The following is a 6,190-nucleotide window of genomic DNA, read 5'->3' as shown; positions in this document are numbered from 1 at the left end:
TCATGCATATCTCCTCTTATGTTTATCTCGATCTTCTTTCCTTTAATCAGCTACTGTCCTTATCTGAACGTCCTTCAGCACTTAAGTTCTGATATCCATCTTCTGATGATTATCTTCTGATAATATAAGTACTGATATCCTTAAGTCTTGACTTCCAGTAAGTACTGATTTATCCTGTTTAAGTAAGATCTGAAAACTAAACATAAATCATATTAGCCATGACATTATCAAATATATCTAACATATTACCCTGCAATTAGTATTTGTAATCAATTAGTATTTTTAAGGACCCATACTTGCTTGGATCTTTTGGCCTTTTTAAGTTTGTTAACATATGCAACAGAAGACTTCATATCAGAGTTTATGTTAACATTCTTACTATCAGTATTTACACATGCACAAATAGATTTTGCTTTATTTAAAGAAGGTTTCAGTTCATAATAATCATAATATAAATTGTGATACTCTTTACATGTATAAATAGAGTGCCACACACTACCACAATGAAAACAAGGACTCTATGGTTTATATCTAACTATTCTATTCCTAAACTCTAATTTGGGAGGAACAGTATTTATTTCTTTATTCTTTCTGCAAGAATTAGCAAAATGATTAGTACTACCACAGTTCAATCATATCTTTTTAGGTGCATTGGGAGGAGTTACATAATTACCATTCTTATTAACACCTACCTTGCCAATTCTATTTTTCATAGGCCTTTTTTTCTTGTCTTTCATGTGTAAATCCTTCAGCTTATGCTTAAGCTATTTCTGTGTTAGTAAACCAATATTTACTGATTTTGTGTGAACCTGTTCACTATTATCAGTAATTAAGTTTAATCTAGGTGCTGAGATTGAACCTACCTCATTAACTGATTTAACAGCATCAGCACTTGGATTAAACTTAATGGTCTTTAACTGAACCTTGTTTAGTTTGACCTTAGAATCAGTACTTACTGGTTTATTTTTCTTAGTTTCTTTTTCAGTTTCTTATCAGAATTAGATCTATCAGCATATCCTAATCTTGATCCCCAATAACCACTTTCTAAAATTTCCTGAGTTAATTTTCTTGAGTTAGTCCAAAGTTTAATAACCTCTCTTTACGAAATTCCTAGGCTTTTTCTCCCTGTTTTTCATGTGTAATTCCTTCAGCTTTTGCTTAAGCTGTTTCTGAGTCATTAAACCAATATTTACTGATCTTGTGTGAATTTGTTCCCTCTTATCAGTATTTAAGTTTGATCTATGTGCGGAGGTTGAACATGCCTCATTAACTGATTTAACAGCATCAGCACTTGGATTAAACTTAATGGGCTTTAATTGAACCTTGTTCAGTTTGACCTTATTATCTGTATATACTGGTTTAGTTTTCTCAGTTTCTTTTCCAAGTTTCTTATCAGAATTAGATCTATTAGCATATCCTAATCCTGATCCCCAACAGCCATTCTCTGAAATTTCCTGAGTTGTTTTTCCCGAGTTAGTCCAAAGCTTAATAACCTCTCTTTCTTTAGCTAACTCCTTTTCTAGATAAGCATGCTTTTCTAACAATTTTTCTTTAACAGAGACATCATTATCTCTTTCTTTTTTAATTTCTAGCATGGAAAGCAACTCAATTCTAGGTGATCATTCATTTTTTTAACTCAGAGTTTTCACTCTTGATTCTATTATTCTCTAAGGCTTGATCCCTATAACTAACATGCAGAGACTTAAGAAATAATCTTAATTCATGGATATCATCAGTATCTAAAGCAAGGGTAGTCTGGGTTACCTTTAGTTCAGCATTGTCAGCCTCAGTATCCGCATTTTCCATAAGAGCATAGTTGTCCCAATCATCTGAATCTGATGAATCATCCAAGTTTTTCTTCTTCGAGATCAAATATTGTTTCTTCTCAGCTTTTGGTTTTTTGCATTCAACCGCAAAGTGTCCAATTCCATCACAGTTATAGAATCTTTCCATTGATTTATCAGATTTTCCAAACTTTGATTTCTTTCTATCAATATTTCTTCTATCATTCCTCTTATCAGGTTTTGAGGAACTGGTACCTTTTCTGGAAAACCTTTTTTCTTTCTTGAAGTTCTTGTAGACCATCTTCTTGAAGCTTTTAACCAATAGAGTAGCCATTTGTTCCATATCTCATTGTTGTTATGATCACTGTCAGTATCTGATTCATTATCAGTATTTGAGTCATCATCAGAGTTTGATGATTTAGTATCTGACTTTACAATCATAGCGTTTCCTTGGTAGTAACCTTTTCTTCTAACTTTTTTCTTTGGCTTTTCTTCAACTTTAAGTGCAGTTGGTCTAGTCTTGGATCCTTTTCTCTTGCTTCTTTACTCCATTTCTAGTTCATGAGTCTTTAGTATGCCATAGATCTCATTTAGAGGCGTTTCATCAAGTTCATAATTATCACTTATTGATGTGACCTTAAAGTCCCACTTTTCAGAGAGTGCAAGTAGAAGCTTCAAGAGTTTGAGTCCTCTAAATCATATTCCTTGTCGACAAGAGATAAGTCATTCAACAGCTTCTAAAATCTGTCATAGATCTCAGTTAAGGACTCATTATCTCTTGAGTCAAAGTAGTCATATTCTTGAGTAATTATTGTCCTATTGTTCTTTTGATAGCAGCAGTACCTTGACACTTTACTTCTAAAGCATCCCAAATTTCCTTTGTTATTTTACATTCAATTACCTTATTGGACATACCACTATCAAGACTGATATCCAGGATATGTCTAACTTTTGCATCCTTCATAATAGATGAAAGATCGTCAGGAGTATAGTCCTTCTTATCTTTATCAACCATCTTTTCTGCTTCTCCTGCTAGAGCAACAGCTACCTTCATTGGTTTATGAGAACCATCATAAATCCTGCTAAGATATTCAGGATTTGTTGCTTCCAAGCACATGGCCAACCTAACTTTTCAGATTGGATATTCATGTATCTTCAAGATTGGAACCTTGATGGCTTCACACCAACTCATATTACTGTTAATCTGTGAAGTGGCTGGGGGTGGTAGTGGTGGATTATGTGGTGCTTCTTTGTCTGCCATTAAAGATTGATTTTCAGATCTTAAACTTTTATATATCAATAGCAAGCTCTGATATCAATTGTTAGGTCCGTAATCAATTGTAGAGGGGGGTGAATACAGTTTATGAAAACAGTTTGATAAAGTTTTAACAGAATCAACAGTTTTTATATTAACAGATAAAAACTAATTACAAAAGTACTCTCTCAAAGGATGAACAATTATCCTTGAGAGCTACTAGGTTATGCGAATGATATATCAATGAACGTAACGCTTAAAGCATAAACATAATATGTGCTTATATAGTGCACAGTTACACAATCAATAAGGAATCCTATTCTATTATAATAAGGAAACCTATTACATATCCATGTATGATTGCTTCTAAGATAAAATCCTTCACCGCCTTGAATTTATGCTTTCCTTTTCCTCCTCAAATATCTACTGAAATGACAAATCCTGATGACATCAATTGCTGATCATCAAGTACTGATATAAGTACTGATGACGTCACTCTTCAGTAAATATTGATATTACGTCTTAATAAGAAATTCCGATAGTTTCTGCTCGATATCATCAATTATATCAAACAGTTAAAATATTAAATTTTAAAATATCATTATGTCATTTATATTGACTTTATTTGTTTTAAAATGTAGCGATCGTATCACATATATGTACTATCCATATATCTTAGGTCCCAATATGTTTGTAGAAGGGGGGGTTGAATACAAACTTTACCGTTTAATTGAATTTAATGAGGAATAAAAAAGTGAAACAAAATTCAAGTTAAATAAAACTATTATTAAACTTGAAAGGTGTTACAACAATGGTATCATTTAATTGATTAATCTCAAATAAATTGTCACAAATCTAGAATAAATTCGACATGAACTTTTTCTATTTTTGCAATAAAAAGATCAAATGCTAGAAGCAATTTGAGATTAAGTTCTAGGGATTTTGATCCGCTAGATAGTTACACAAGAACAAGAGAATGATTTCTAGTGGTTTAGATTTAACTTTAATTGCTAGAAATTAATAATCTGATTTGGCAGTTGAAGAGATGAGATGATGTGTTTATGTCTTCTGCCGGCTGCTGTATCTTTGTTCTTGAGTAGTTGAAGTGTATTCAATATATTGAATTATCTGCTGCTTCTGTCTTTAATAATTCAATCAACACAATTCAATTGAACTGGCAAGACTGTAACACCCCCAGATCCGGGGTCGGGGATCCGGGTCGTCACGAGTTCCATTTCCCTTAATAACACCCAATCTTAATAATTACTCAACTACTCTGTACTGTGACCCCACAATAAACACACACACCACACGTTATAGTCTCAGAGATGAACATCCAAAAATAACCACAAGTCATTTTATTCCATAATTATCTTCCAATACACCTTAAAAGGTTTTCTGAATAAATTTACATTTCTTTGCCATTATTACAATTCATAAATATAAATAAATCTGGTCCATCAAAAGTTGAAAGCCTAGCCTATTGGTAGTTCCTACCTCAGCTACGGCGGCATCAATGCTTCTAGAAAACTGCGGAACGTCTCCTAATCGCTTGCGAATCGGGAGCTTGGTTCTGTTCATCTTGTCTATCTGATGTTGTGTGATGAAAGAAGAAAGCAAGGGTGAGCAGCAAGCCCACCAAAATAATATGTATAATGATTAACAATATATGAGCCTACTCATAATACTCATGAAAGTCTTGGTCAAAAGAAATGAACCAATTTTGATATCATAATGCGATGAAGTCGCAAAATATTCAGTATATATACATATATACTTTTCAAAATATTGGAAGTCCTCTTCCATGCATAATATACACAAAGTCCCAGTGTATAACTGTATAAAAATATCGTTGCAAGGTGATCTCATATATCTAACCTTGTCTCAACGTTTTTCTGAAAATCTTTGTCATGCATAAGATAATCATTTACTAGATATAAGTTTAAAAGATGAAGTTACAAGATACTTCATTTGATGTAAACATCATTTTGAAAACTTGACCCTGCCAACACTCAACAATCGCCCAACCGTAGCCTTTCTATCGAAGTGCTCTGGGTAGTGTTGCAGAAATTATCCAATTGGATGATGAACTCATTACGGGAGTTTGCCGTGCCAGGAAGACCACTTACGATGATCAGTCGTAGTAGTACAACCCCACCATTTTCTACATGTAGAGGAGAACCTGTCGGATTTACTTGTCAACCGAACACTGAACTCCTAAGGAATGGACCGCCTTAGCGGAACTTCCAGGCCATTTGGGCCAATATAATAAGGCTGGGCCGGCGCTACTCGGCCACTTACGCCACTCCTAGTTCAGATGAAATCCATGACTCTGAAACGTAAAGCTCGTCCCCCCTTTCCCCAAGTAGAAACTTGTTGATACGGCTTCACCAAGAAGTCGTATCTAGTTGGAAAGGAAAACTCACCGATATTTCCCAGGCGATGCCTGTTAATGGATTAACTTGTTCCAAGAATTTTACTTCCCGAGTGTTGGGTAAGTAATCAATTCATTTATCAAAACAGCAATCTTGTTGCGAATATAAAACACACCACAGAGCCGGATCCCTCCGGTTTTGAGCGAGTATTTAAATCCCCTTCGAAAGGAGGATCTTAAAAAAAATGAGTTTTGGGATCCGCTCTAACTTTAAAAAAATCATTTTGAAGACTCGCAAAACATTTTTAAGAATGTTTGGAGTGAAGCTGATTTAATGAAGTAAATCAGTCCCCAGAATATTTAGAAAATGTCTGAATATTATTATTTAAATAATATTCCCATAAAGAATAATCTTTATAAAAATAATCGAAGTAGAAGTATTAAAACTTATACTCGAAATGGATATTAAATAACCAAAGATATACTTATATAAAAGTACTATCTTTATTTGAATAATCGAAAATAAGTTTGATTATTAACACCTCATTCTTTAATAAAATAAAGAATATATTTCAGTAATAATCGGAGTCATAATACCTCGAATGAATATTATACATAATATTCATAAAATAAAGGAGTCATACATCCTCAAATGAATATCCAAGTAATATTCAATAATAATATAAACTGAGTCATAAGCCCTCGAATGAATACTCAAATTAATATTCAATTAAGTAAAATAAAGGTATCGAATAAACCTTATTCGATCCATAGTTT

Source organism: Apium graveolens, chromosome 4, assembly GCF_009905375.1.
Source record: "Apium graveolens cultivar Ventura chromosome 4, ASM990537v1, whole genome shotgun sequence".
Lineage (NCBI taxonomy): Eukaryota > Viridiplantae > Streptophyta > Magnoliopsida > Apiales > Apiaceae > Apium > Apium graveolens.
Note: the sequence above shows the minus strand (reverse complement) of the source record.